Genomic DNA, 14716 nt, shown 5'->3' with positions numbered 1-14716 from the left:
GATCCAAGTGGTTTGATCAAATGGTTAATATGTATTTAACTTTTTAAGAAACTGCCAAACTGTTTCAAAGTCCTACTGTTTTCCATTACTGTCAACAGTGTAGGACAATGACATTCCTCTGTATTCTTGTCAACAGTGGGGATGGTTATAGTTTTTAAAAATTTTAGCCACTCTGATAACATTATGATTTTAATTTGTACTTCTTTAATGACTAGTGATGTTGGGTATCTTTTGGTTATTTGCTATCCTTTTATCTTCTTTGATGAGGTATCTGCTTAAATATTTTGCTTATTTTTAAATTGGGTTTTCTTATTGTTGACTTTTGAGGGTTCTTTGTAAAGCCTAGATGCAAGTCCTTTGTCAAACATATGATTTGCAAAGGTTGTCTCTCAATCTGTGACTTATCTTCTGTTCTCTTAAACATATTTTGCACAGAGCAGAATTTAAAATGTTTTGATAAAGTTTAATTTATCAAATTTTATGCTTTTTGTCATATCTACAAAATTTTTGCCTAAGATTCTTGCCTAGGATTTCTTCTGGAAGTTGTAGTGTTTTGTTTTACATTTAGGTCTATGGCCCAATTTTAGTATCTTTTAAAAAGGATCACACTCTAGCTTCAAGTAATATTATATTACTTCATATATAGTTTTTTTTAAGAAATTGATTTTTAGAGAAAGAGAGAAACATCAATCAGCAGGCCCCACAACTCAGGTATGTGCCTTGACTGGGAATTGAACCTACCACCTCTGCTGTATAAAGTGACACTGCAACCAGCTGAGCCACACCAGCCAAGGCACTTCATGGACAGTTTAAGGGCTTTACAACACTATGCCTCCATTTCTCCTCTCCCACAGTCCGTCTTCTTGTCGCCCTACAGTTACCTTTCCCATGTGTTATAACCTGCAATAAATTGTTATTATTTGTGCTTTAAACAATTATCTTTTAAAGAGATTTAAATAATAACACCCCCTTGTATTTACTACATTGTTAACATCGTCAGTGCTCTTCATTGCGTTGTGTAGACACAGGCTTTAATCTGGGGTTAGTTTTACTCTGTCTGAAGCATCTCCTTTAACATTTCTTACAATGTGGGTTTGCTGGTAATGAGTTCTTTCAGTTTTTGTATGTCTGAAAAATTCTTTAGTTTGCCTTTGTTTTGTTTTTTAACTTTCAAAATACTTATTGAAAAACAATTTACTATGACATTTCTATACCACAAACATACAGCAGGACTCTAAATAACCGACAAAAGTATACAAAGCCTATCCTGAAAATATATTTGGAGGTATTAAATATATTGGCAAATGAGGATGGAGCTGAGTATCTTAAAAATGTTAGTCCTTGGTCACAGACTATTTGGTAATTAATAAATAGGTGCCTCTTGGCATATTTTGCAATTAACTGGGAGGCAGGAGGTACAGGTGTGCCAATTGTACTCATTTCAAAATTAAAAAAACACACAATTCAATTTAACAAGTAAACCCAGGTTTTGAAATCACATAGTTATAATCTCAGGAGCTGGGCTTGCATCATCTCTTTAGGTACCTCCCCCAGTTAGTTCCCTCCTGGGGACTTAAAAATACTGGCTCATAACTGACAAGACTGCAAATAATCGTTTTAAACAAGGTTGTATCTGAGAAGTTCAAAAGAGTGTTTAAAATCAGATTTATCTGAAGTCTCCAATTAATTTTTCTTTATTGAATGCGGCCGACAGTTTAGATTTCCACCCTCTCCCAACCCAACATACATGTTAAAAGAAAACTAAAACTCAACACACATCTACTCACCCATGGACTGTTCTAGGCAGTCACCAGGAATAACATCTCTAACAGCCAAATCATGAACCCCTGAAAATAGGGGGGATACCCTGATGCATAACTACAGAGGCACCAAGTAGACCACTATAATAAGAATGGAGGAATAGCAAGACTTTTTTGTTGCTTGGATTGCTACATGTCACACTTCTCAAATTTGAATATTGTCTCAACATTAAGGAACCTGACTTATTAAAAAACCAAATCCTAATACACAGAAAAAGACAAGTTGGTGAAATAGACATATTAGGGGATTTTTTCATTTGACTTTTGAATTTCAAATAAAATGACCCTATTGTACTAAAATGACCCAGTGGTACTATTATTTACCATAAAAATGAAGGTTTCTAAGACTTGTTTATTTGCAGCATTTGTTTTCTTATTAATCCCCACAAACCATACAGTAACCTCAAGCTCCCACCAGGACTCTTAGCCGGTATACCTGTTGACTGCATTGATCGCTGGGGAAACATGTGCAGTGAGGGGCGGCCGCCGCAGGGATCACAGACTTCCTTGTGGCTTTGACAGCGGAGTACCGTGACTAAAGCTATGCCGCTTAAACTGCCCAGTCTCCCTGGTAGAGTGTCTATTACATGAACATAACTTTTGCTTTATCACTTTTCATTGTACATCTAAATGAAATCATCCTACTGATAAAGGTAAATGCAGGGGCTAAAATAATCATCTAAAGCCTCTTTACCCCTTTAGCCCTTCCTACACCAGCCTGGTCCTTTTTAGATTCTCCTGGTCCTGTTAGCAAATGCTACCAGAGCATCTTGCATTGTTGTATCAAAATAAAAGAAAACAAAGAGAAAAACCAAGAGTTAAACCTGCTGGCCTGCCAGCTTTTCTATTACTTACAGACCATCACTGTCCAGGGCAGATGAATCTGACCGCCCTTCCTTTGTCATACGGCTCTGGGGTGATTGTATCCACTTCTCTGCGTCAGGTACGCAAGTCAGGATGTCCCTCTTCTACTAGCACTTCTGTTAACTTTGGTATACTGCATATAAAGATGTTCCTCATGAAATTTCTCTCCAGTACAGTATTGAATACCTCCACGAGGAAGAACTGTATGTTAAAAAGTTGTTAAAATCATCCTTACGTAATAAGAATGCAATTCTTAAACTCTTAGTTTTATTTAGGGGTTTTATTTTCCTTTCAGGCTTCCTGCAAAATGAATTATTTTTTAAAAAGAAAAAAAAGATTGCCTGTTGTTTGTTCTACTAAGTTGAAAATATAGGCCAGAATACTGACACATGCGGTACATGCTGAATATAACTGAATATATGCTTATTCCTATGGACACTGCAAGATAGGGATCACCCACAGAGGGTGAATGGACTGGACCAGTGTTTCCATGCAAATTCCAGACCCAAAAAACAACATGGTTTTGACTTCACAGTATAAATTCCCTGGAATCTGGGAAAAGGTAAATTAGTCAACTGAGGTCTGCCTCAGCGGCTGGGCCCCTCACATCCTGAGCAATCAGGAAGGACTGCACCACCAGTGGAAGGGGGCTGGTGTTTATGTCTTCAAGGGCATCATTGGTCACTGAATACTGATCTCTCAAATCAGACAGAACATGTGATATTCAAACGCTTTCTCGTAATGTCCAATGAAGCTGTAAAGTTTAATCAGACCTCGGTAATCATGCTCTAGCCCACTACAGCCTTCACCAAAAAGTTTCTTCTCAATTGCTCTAGATCACAAATAAAGTTTCTCAGCATTTTCATACTGATTCATGTCACAATTATATAAAGAAGCCAGATGTCCCACTGAAGGGGCTACTTCATAATCTTGACCTTGAAGTTGCTCTTTAATCTGAATTGCTTTGATATGCATTTCTTCAGCTTCCTCAGGTTTTCTCAATGACTGATAGTCTCCCAAGGTTCCCATAGTGTTTTGCAGTCTGTACATTGAATTCCCCCCCATTTTTTTTAGCTGGTTGGAGTGCAGATAGGTGCAAATCATGAGCTTCTGGAAACAGCCTCTGTTTGGTTTCCTATTAGGACAGTCGATTGCAACCTCCTCTAATAAGTGCTCTCACCCTCTTTGGAGAAGCCAAAAGCAGAGGGCCTTCAGGCAGGATGTGGTTGACGATCCCAACAGCTCTGCCTGAAACGGTGCACTGTCCGATTTCCCAGAGCTACACTGGTGGGCCGAAGGAGAGCAAGCCAAGCCCCATGCGCTGTGCTACACTCTGCAGACACTGCCTGCCGAATGTCAGGGCTGCCTGGTGAACTGCAGACTGACAGGTGTTGTCTGCATTGAGTAGAGCCCATAGTCCAGCAGTGTTTCAGAATACTTGGCGCGTCGGGATCTAGAACGGCCCCGTGCCACATGCCCTGCGTGTTTAAGGAACTGTTCCGCCCCCTGATTCACTCTGGGGGAAGCCTCGGCCGCGCGCCTCGCCTGCAGCCCGGCAGCGCCTGTGCGCAAGCGGGACGCACCAGGCTCCCCGCAGAGCGCAGCTGCTTGCTTGCTGGTCTCGTTTTGAGAGTTTATCCATGTATGCCTCAGCTAACTTAAACGTTTCTTCACCCAAGTGATAGTTACGCTTCCATTTTGCACATGAAGCACCGCCCAAGAGTCTACTGCACAAACCCGGAGCGGCCCCGGGCGGGGCACCGCGGGCGGCCAGAGGCGCCCTGGGCATCGCCGCGCGGGCACCCGGGCTCGCCCTGGCCCCCAGGCCTGCACCCGTGGCCAAGCAGGTGCCTCTGTCCGGAGCGCCAGCACCCGAGCGAAACCTTCCAGTTCCCAAAGCTCACCGCGCAGTTGACAAGCCCTTGTTGGTAAAGCTTTAAACACCGACGCGGATGTGCTCGGGCGGGAAGCGGAGGGCGCGGTGCGAGCGAGGGGGGCGGCCTCGCTGCTGCAGAGCCTCGGGATCTGGTCTGTTCCTGTTTATTAAGTTCTTTAGATTCCGCATATGGGCGAGATCATGTGATGTTTGTCCTTCTCTGCCTGGCTTATTTCACTCAGCATCATACTCTCCAGGCCCCTCCACACTGTCCCAAAGGGCACGAGATCCTTCTTCTTTAGGGCTGCGTAGTGTCCATGGTGTAAATGTCCCACAGCTTTTTAAAATTTTATTTATAATGACCAGTGTATTTATTTTTGATGCGCAATGTAGATCACCTTAAATACACCCCTCTGCTAAACCTATAACCCTAACTGCAGAGGAGTTACTCAAGGTGCTATGAGACCGCATTGTCACACCCTAGGCCCAACAGGGCATCTCTCTGGTTAGCTCTGCTTGGGTCTTCCTGTTCTGGGCCTTGTCTCACAAGTACAGTTAAAACCAAGAGGATTTCAGGGAAAGCACAGAAGCGTTGTGAGCCACACAGCCCTAAAAAAAATCAATCAAGTGATGCTCTGATGGGGTGACACCCTCAGTCTGAATACTGCATGTACAGTCTAGTCAGGCCATGCATCTTGCAAAAAGACTTTATTAAAGGTCTTTATAGAGCAACATCCAGACTCCAGATCCAGCTGCCAAGGAGACCCTGTTATGCCGTGGGTACTGGCTGGGGCATGGCAGGAGGCTCTGGCTCCCCACCCTTCTGTTCCGAGATGGGGGTGGTGGGCAGTATCTCATCTTTGGGTTCCACAATGCTCACATGGCCAGGCAGGGGCTTCTTGGGGCCTATCTTACCACTTGGATCCCCAGGAAGCATGATCTTCACTTTGCCGCCCAGCACACCTTGCCCGAGCAGCCCATGACCCACAGCAGTATCAATATAGTAAACAGGGTCCCCACTTGGATCATCAGACCATCGACAGACTTCATGGACTTAGCCCTCTGTCCGCGGAGTTTCCAGACACTGGGACCTCAGCCTTTGGCCCCACTGTCCATGATGAACCGCAGCACAGCATAGCAGGCCCTCCGCACAGCAAGGCCTCCTAGGAGTTTGTAACGCAGAGACTCTGCCTGGGCAATGACACACAGACCTCTTGTGGCCACCTTTTCAGCATAAAGCTCTACACTGCCCTCAGGGAAGCCAAACCTCTTCTGAACCACAGCAGTCGATTCCCCGACCGTCGGCCCTTCTCACCAAGTACATTCTGTGTCCTTGCGCCCAAAATAATAATTTCTGTCCTGGTTGGTGTAACTCGGACCTCGACTCCAGAGTAGCCATCTTCAGCCAGCTCCCGAGTGAGAAATTCGTTCAGTTCAGCTTTGAAGATGCCATCAGCAACAAACTTCCTCTTCTTGGAAATTTGCACCACCATCTTGCTGCCTTGTGTCCCGAAAGGAAAGGCTGTCCCACAGCTTCTTATCCACCAGCTACTGATGGGCACTTGGGCTGTTTCCAGATCTTAGCTATTGTCAACTGTGCTGCTATGGACACAGGGGTGCATATATACAATAGAAGCAGGGATCAGACTGAGGAATGTCAGAGGGAGGGGGGAGGGTGGTGGGAGGAGGGGAGAGAGTAACCAAAGGATTCCTAAGCACATATACACAACCCAAGGACATGGGCAGTGGTGGGGAGAGCGGCTGGGGAGGGGGGTGGGACCGGGTGGAAACAGTCGTTGGGGAGAAAAAGGGACATCCATAATATTTTATTTTATTTTTTACTTTTTAAATTTATCTTTATTGTTGAGAGTATTACAGGTATACCATTTCCCCCCACAATTGACCCCCTCCACTTCCCTCCCACCCCCTCCCCAGGCCTTCACCCCGTTATTGACTGTGTCCATGGGTTATGCCTATATGCATATAACTTCTTTGGTTAATCTCTTCCCACCCTCCACCCCCCTTCCCTCTCTCCCCTGAAATATGATCGTCTGTTACATGCGTCAATGTCTCTGGATATATTTAGTTCATCAGATTCTTTTGTTCATTAGCTTATTCTTAAAGAAGACCCTTCAACATTTCCTGTAGTGCTGGTCTGCTGGTGATGAACTCCTTTAGCTTTTCCTTGTCTGAGAAGCTCTTTATCTGACCTTCAGTTCTACATGATAGCTTTGCTGGGTAGAGCAATCTTGGTTGTAGTTCCATGTTTTTCATCACTTTGAATATTTCTTACCACTGCCTTCTGGCCTGCAAGGTTTCTGTTGAGAAATCAGCTGACAGTCGTATGGGTGCTCCCTTGTAGGTAACTAACTGTTTTTCTCTTGCTGCTTTTAAGATTCTCTCTTTGTCTCTAACCTTTGGCATTTTAATGATGATGTGTCTTGCTGTGGGCCTCTTTGGGTTCCTCTTGTTTGGGAGCCTCTGTGCTTCATGGACTTGAAAGTCGATTTCTTTCCCCAGGTAGGGAAAGTTTTCTGTAATTATTTTTTCAAATAGGTTTTCAATTCCTTGGTCTCTTTCTTCCCCTTCTGGCACCCCAATAATATGAATGTTGGGCCTCTTGAAGTTGTCCCTGAGGCTCCTTATACTATTTTCATATTTCTGGATTCTTTTTTCTTTTTGCTCTTCTGGTTGGGTGTTTTTTGTTTCCTCATGTTCCAAATTGCTGATTTGATTCTCAGCATCCTCTACTCTACTGTTGATTCCCTGTAAATTATTCTTCATTTTAGTTCCTGTAGCCTTCATTTCAAACTGGTACTTTATTATGCTATTGATTTTCTCAGTTATTTCCCTAACCATTTGCTTAAACATCCTTATAACCAAAATTCTGAACTCTCTATCTGTTAGCGTGCTTGGATCTATGTTATTTAGTTCCTCTTGTAGAGATTTCTTCTGTTCTTTCCTTTGTGACATGTTTCTTTGCCTCCACACTTTGGCTGCTTCCAGGTGTTTGTTTCTATGTAGTAGGTAGAGCTGCCATGTCTCCTGGAATTTGTAGAGTGGCTTTGTGTAGTAGGTGTCCTGTAGGGTCCAGTGGCTCAGCCTCCCCAGTCACCTGAGCTGGGCCTTCTAGGTGCTCCCCTGTGTGGGCTGTGTGCACTGTCCTGTTGTAGTTGAGCCTTGGTTGCTGTTGGCGTCCCTGGGAGGAATTGACCCCCAGGCCAATCAGCTGTGAGGACCAGCTGCAACTATAGCCAAAGAGCTGCTGTGCTGGAGACACCCCCATGGATCAGGATTTACTTCAGTGGAGCTTTGGTGTTCACCAAGTGAGCCCCTTGAGTGTCCCTCGTGGATGTGGTAGGGTTGTAATCCAGCGTGGTCGAGTCTCACCACCAGGTGCACTGTCTCTGGGGCCTCCCGGGAGGTGCAAAGTCAGCCTGTGCCAGTGCCTTGCCCAGGGCCACCCAGCATGAGCTACACAGCAAACTGTAGTTGGCTGCTACTTGTGCTGGGCTTGGAGGTGCCCAGGAGAGGCCAAGTTATGAACCAATGCAGCTGCTGCTAGTGCCAGGCCTGGGGCCGCTTATCAAGCTGTTTGGGGCCCACTGCTGCTTGTTTGAGAGATTTTAGGAAAATCCTAAGCATGAGGCTTGAGTGGCCACTTGCACAGAAAAGCCCCTGGAAATGGCCTGGATGAGCTGCAGGTGGGGAGGGGCGGGGCTGCCAGGAATCACGGGGCGGGGCCAAAGGTGAGAGTCTGGTGCTGGTGATTCAAATATGGCGCCTGCCTGCCGGCTGTGTGCGGGGAGGACTTGCCACAGGAGCCATGGCCTCCACCAGCCCTTCTGCGTGGGAGGAAGCCGCCCTCCACCTGTTGCCTGACTTCAGGCAGGTCAGTTCCTCCCCGAGTGTCCCGGGTCCTTTCAGGTTGCCGCCTGGCGCTGGGCTCAGAGGGAGCATCTGAGTGAGTCCGTGCCGGGCCCTTTAGAGGAGCTGCTGGGGCTCCCGCGGCCTCCGCGACCCTCAGCGACAGTCCCCGCTGGTTTCACAGCCCGGAGTTGTGGGGACGTCTCTTCCCAGCCTGGAGCCCTGGGCTGGGGGCCTGCTGTGGGGCTAGGACTCCTCCCTCCTCCGGGAAACCTCCACCGCTGAGATTCCCTCCCGGGTTTCAACGGCGGCACCGGGTGTGGGCCCGAGGCCGCGTCTCTGCAATTCAGCCCCGATCCGCCCGCGTCTGCGCCCCTCCTACTGCTCTCGGTGCTCCTTCAGGTCCCTGGTTGCAGGGCTTCTGTGCAGCCAGATTTCAGGAGGCTCTGAGTGAGGGTGGTTCTGTATTTTAGTTGTGATTTTTATGTGGTTGTGGGAGGCGGTGGGTGCAGCAGTTACCTATGCCGCCATCTTGTTCCCCCCCACATCTGTAATATTTTAAACAAAAATAAAAAATAAAAATAAAGATCCTGCATTGTGCAGGAAAAAGAAAAAAAAAGATCATAACTAAGGGTTCCATGGGCACTGTAAGTGAAATTGTTGTATCAGAAAGTTTTAAAATAAATATATCTTTAAAAAAAGAGCCTCTGGACTCGCTCTAGCTCCCTGGCCGCCACCTTCCCTCCCTCGGCCCCTCCCCAGCCCCCTCTGCGGGGAACTCCTGGGGGAGGGCTGGGCGGGGCTCCTGGGGCACGCTTTGGGGGCGGGGGCCGGGGCGCACCGGGGTTGGGAGACACCCAGCAGTGCTCCCGCGACCCCTGCAGGTGGGGCTGCTAGTTTGCCCCTGTTTTTGAAAGATATTTCCATTAGGTATAAACTTCTAGCTGAATTTTTCTTTAGTACCTCAGAGGTGTGGGTATCCTGTTTTCTCACTTGCATTGTTTCCAACAATTTGGGGTGAATTGGGGGCAAAAGGTCTTTCTACTCCAGGCAAAGGAAAGATAATTAATGTATTACAATGCCCGTGACTCTTTCTGAATTGGTCTTTCCCCCTCGTCCTCTCACACTCTTTCCCCCCCTTTTCTCTGTATCTTAGACAATATTAGAGATTGATTATAAAAGGCTTTTTGTCATTTTGGTCACCTGTTGGGGACATCTGGCTTTACTGACAAAACTGATAAAGGTAATATCAAAGGGGAGTAAATCTAAAGGAACACCTCCTGAGTTTTTTTAACTTCAAAAAATTAAAACACACACAAAACTTTGTTATAAAAATGTGAAATGTTTTTCGAGAAAACACATTTCCTGAACTTTTTTTATGGCTAGAAAAAATTGATAAATTAGACTATAAAGTCTTTTATATTAAATGGAATTCCTTTACTGACTTGGTTCTAGGGACTATTAAGAACTTGTATAAAAATAAAAATAAGAACATATAAGAGTTTTTAGAAGACTAAGGACACTAGACTTCTAAGACTTGTGAGCTATTATTTTTATACTAATAATTTTTGAGCTAAGATGTTGTAAACTTTAGACATTGAATATACTGTTATAATAAAAAATATCTTGGAAGTTCACTTTGAAATTTTTCTTTCCCAAATTTGGGTTTTAGAATCTGAATATCAGAATTTTTAGTACGGTTCTTACATTAAAACTATTTTTGGGTTTCCCAGTTAATTGCTGATTCACAATAAATATTTGATTTGGCTCTTAATGAAAGGATACTACTACACATAATCAGTCCTAATTTTATGCTCCACACTTTAATGAGCTGAAAAGCAATAGTGATGCTATTCTGTGACAACTTTTGCAATGTGGAAAGCTAAAGAAACAAAACCCTGTCAAATTTTTATTGTATTGGTTTTATTTATATTTATCTATTTTTTATTAAATTTAACATTGGTTAATATGAACATACAGGTTTCAGATGTGGGTTTCTATGTCACAAGATCTGTATAGTACACTGTGTGCCCTCCATCCAAACGCAAATCTTCTTCCTCATGATGTATTAAACCCCTTCCCCCTCTACTCCCTTCCCTCTGGCAGCCACCACACTGCTGTTTGTGTCCATGAGTTTCAGTTTTATATCCCACATGTGAGTGACATCATATGGCTCTTAGCTTTTTCTGACTGACCTATTTCACTCAGCATAATATTCTCAAGGTCCATCCATATTGCTGCAAATGGAAGTGTTTCTTCCTTTCTTATGGCTGAGTAGTATCCACTGTGTACATGTCCCACATCTTCTCTATCCAGTCCTCCATCACAGGACACTTTGGTTGTCTCCATGTCTTGGCCACTGTGACTAATGCTGTAATGAACATATATATTTGCAAGTACATGTTTTTGAGTATTTTGGGTATATACCCAGGAGAGGGATGGCTGGGTCATATGGTAGCTCTATTCTTAATTTTTTGAGGAACCGCCAGACTGCTTTCCATAGTGGCCGCACCAGTCAACATTCCCACGAGCAGTGAGGGAGGGTTCCCTTTTCTCCACAACCTCTCTAATACATGTTATTGTTTGTCTTACTAATCACAGCCATTCTAACAGGTGTGAGGTGGTATCTCATTGTAGTTTTTGTATTTCCCTAATTGCTAGTGCGGTCAAACATCTTTTCATGTATCTATTGTCTGTTCGTATGTCTTCGGGGAGAGGTGTCTGCTCAGGTCCTCTGCCCACTGTTTGATTGGGTTGTTTGGTGTTGAGTTTTATGAGTTCTTTATGGATTTTGGAAACTAAACCTTTGTCAGAGCTGCTGTTTGCAAATATCATCTCCCATCCGGTTGGCTGCCTGTTTGTTTGGTTGTCAGTTTCTTTTGCTGTGCGGAAGCTTTTTAGTTTGATATAGTCCCATTCATTTACTTTTGCCTTTACTTCCCTTGCCTTTGGGGTCAAGTTCATAAAATGTTCTCTACAACCAAGGTCCATAAGTTTGGTACCTATTTTCCTTCCATGTAATTTATTGTTTTGGGTCTTATATCTAGATCTTTGATCCAATTTGAGATAATTTTTGTACACGAGGACAAACTGTAATCCAGTTTCATTCTTTTCTATGTGGCTTTCCAGTCTTCCCAGCACCATTTATTGAACGGACTATCTTTACTCCATTGTGTGTTTCTGGCTCCTTTGTTGAAAATTATCTGCCCATATACACGTGGTTTTATGTCTGGGCTCTCTATTCTGTCCCACTGATCTCTGTGTCTGTTTCTGTGCCAGTACCATGCTGTTTTGGTTATCGTAGCTCTGTAGTGTAATTTGATGTCAGGTAGCATGATTCTTCCAGCTTCATTCTTTTTTCTCAGGGTTGCTTTGGCTACTCAGGGTCTTTTGTGGTTCCACACAAATCTGATGATTTCTCATTCTATTTCTTTAAAAAGTGACATTGGTGTTTTGATGGGGATGCATTAAATCTGTGTATTGCTTTGGGTAATATGTCCATTTTAACTATGTTGAGTCTTCCAATCCATGAACATGGGATATTTTTCCATTTTGTTGTGTCATTTTCAATCTCTTAATAATGCTTTGTAGTTTTCAGTATATATGTCTCTCAGGTTCTCCCTTCAGTTTATCCCTAGGTATTTTATTCTTTTGTCTGCAAATGCAAAGGGAATGGATTTTTTAAATTTCTTTTTCTGAAGTTTTGTTGTAAGTATACAGGAAGGCAATGGATTTATGCACATTGATTTTGAATCCTACAACTTTATTATTTCTAATGATAAAGTTTTTTGGGGTAGTCTTTAGGGTTTTCTATGTACAGTATCATGTCATCTGCAAAAAGTGACACTTTTACTTCTTCCTTCCCAGTTTGGATGGCTTTTATTTCTTTCTCTTGCCTGATTGCTCTGGCTGGGACTTCCAGAACTATGTGGAATAAGTGGTGAGAGTGGACACCCTTGTCTTGTTCCTGATCTTAGAGGAAAAGCTTTCAGTTTTTCACCGAGTATGATATTAGCTGAGCGCTTATCATATATGCCTTTATTATGATGAGGTACTTTCCTTCCATTCCTATTTTATTGAGTGTTTTAATTGTAAATGGGTGTTGTATCTTATAAAATGATTTTTCTGCATCTTTTGATAAGGTCATATGATTCTTATCCTTTCTTTTGTTGATGTGGTTTATTACATTGATTGATTTATGGATGTTGAACCATCCTTGTGTCCCTGGAATGAACCCCACTTGATTGTGATGTATTATTTTTGATGTACTGCTGTATTTGATTTGCTAGTATTTTGTTTAAGATTTTTGCATCTGTAGTCATCAGAGGTATTGGTCTGTAGTTCTCTTTTGTGTGTGTGTGTGTTATCCTTGCCAAGTTTTGGTATCAGGGTTATATTGGCCTCATAAAATGTATTAGAAAGTATTGCCTCTCCTTCAGTTTTTTGGAGGAGTTTGAGGAGAATAGGTTTTAACTCTTCTTTCAACATTTGATAGAATCCACTGGTGAAGCCATCTGATCCTGGACTTTTATTTTTGGGAGGTTTTTGATGGTTGTTTCAACTTCTTTGCTGCTGATCTATTTAGATTTTCCAATTCTTCATGATTTAGTCTCGGAAGGTTATATATTTCTAGGAACTTATCTATTTCTTCTAGGTTATTGAATTTTGTGACATATAGCCTTTCATAATATTCTAGTGTTTGTGATGTCTGTGGTGACTTCTCTCTCATTTCTGATTTTGTTTATATAGGTCTTTTCCCTTCTTTCCTTAGTGAGTTTAGCCAGGGGGTTGTCAGTTTTATTAATCTTTTCAAAGAACCAGCTCTTGTTTTATTAATTTTTTGCATAGTCTTTTTGTTCTCTATTTCATTCCATTCTGCTCCAGTTTTTATGATTTCCGGTCTTCTGCTGACTTTGGGTTGCTTTTGTTTTTTTTTCTAAATCTTTAAGATGTGATGTTAGGTTGTTTACTTGGGATTTCTCTTGTTTCTTGAGATAGGCCTGTAATGATAGAAACTTCCCTCTTATTACTGCTTTCACAGCATCCCAGAAGTTTTGATGTGTCATATTGTCACTCTCACTTGTCTCTATATATCTTTTGATCTCATCTTTTATTTCTTCTTTGACCCAGTCATTTTTTTAGTAATATGTTGTTTAGTCTCCATGTATTTGTGGATTTTTTTACTTCATTTTTGCATTTGATTTCTAATTTCAAGGCATCATGGTCAGAGAATATGCTTGGTACAATTTCAATCTTCTTGAATTTGTTGATGCTAGTTCTGTGACTCAACATATGGTCTCTCCTTCAGAAGGTTCCATGTGCCCTGGAGAAGAGTATGTAATCTGATACTCTGGGATAAAAGCTCTGTAAATGTCAATTATGTCCATTTGGTATAGTGTTTCATTTAAGGCCAATATTTCTTTATTGATTTTCTGTTTGGTTGATCTGTCTAGAGCTGTCAATGGAGTAGTAAGGTCCCCAACTATGACTGTGTTCTGATCTGTTTCTCCCTTTAGTTCTGTGAGCAGTTTTTATATATTTCGGTGCTCCCTGGTTGGGTGCATATATATTAAGAAGTATTATGTTTTTTTGATGTGGTGTCCCCTTTATCATTATAAAGTGTCCCATCTCTGTCTCTTGTTATCTTTGTTACCTTGAAATGTATTTTGTCAGATATAAGTAAGGCTACACCTGCTTTTCCGTGGGTGTTATTTGCTTGGAGAATCGTTTACCACCCTCTTACTTTAAATATACCTTTGTCTTTGCAGCGTAGCTGTGTCTCTTGTAGGCAGCATATGGTTGGGTTTTGTTTTTTGATCCACTCTGCTACTCTGTGCCTCTTTATCGGTGAATTCAGACCATTTACATTTATGGTAATTATTGATGTATGAGGATATCCTGTAGCCATTTTATCTTTTATTTTCTGGTAGCTCTGTGCCTCCATTGGTTCTTTCCATTGTATTTCTGTCTGATGTTTTTTGTTTGGTGGTGTTTCATATTTCTATTCTCTGTGCCCTCTTTTTAAAGCTATGTGTCTTAGTTTGGTGATTGCTGTGTGTGGTTACCATTAGGTTTATAAAAAATAAAGTTGCTGAAAATATACAGTTATTTATTTATTTTTTTAATGTTCAAAATGTTACAGATGTCCCTTTTTCTACCCATTGACCCATTCCACCGTGCCTCACCCTTCTCTCCAGTCGCTCACCACACCATTGTCTGTGTCCCTGGGTTATGTATATATACATTTAAATGCTGTGGTAAATCTCTCTCTCTCCACACACCCACCACC

At 42.6% G+C, this 14716-nt stretch overlaps 2 pseudogenes; both read right to left on the bottom strand.

Moving 5' to 3' along the window:
• Positions 1–3255: 3255 nt before the first annotated feature.
• On the bottom strand, positions 3256–5031 carry LOC107543152 (amyloid protein-binding protein 2 pseudogene; annotated as a pseudogene).
• Positions 5032–5251: 220 nt separating this feature from the next.
• On the bottom strand, positions 5252–6063 carry LOC107543156 (small ribosomal subunit protein uS3 pseudogene; annotated as a pseudogene).
• Between the last annotated feature and the right edge of the window lie 8653 nt (positions 6064–14716).

Source organism: Miniopterus natalensis, chromosome 5 (genome assembly GCF_054644295.1).
Source record: "Miniopterus natalensis isolate mMinNat1 chromosome 5, mMinNat1.hap1, whole genome shotgun sequence".
Classification (NCBI taxonomy): Eukaryota; Metazoa; Chordata; class Mammalia; order Chiroptera; family Miniopteridae; genus Miniopterus; species Miniopterus natalensis.
Note: the sequence above shows the minus strand (reverse complement) of the source record. Positions and strands in the feature narration are given on the sequence as shown.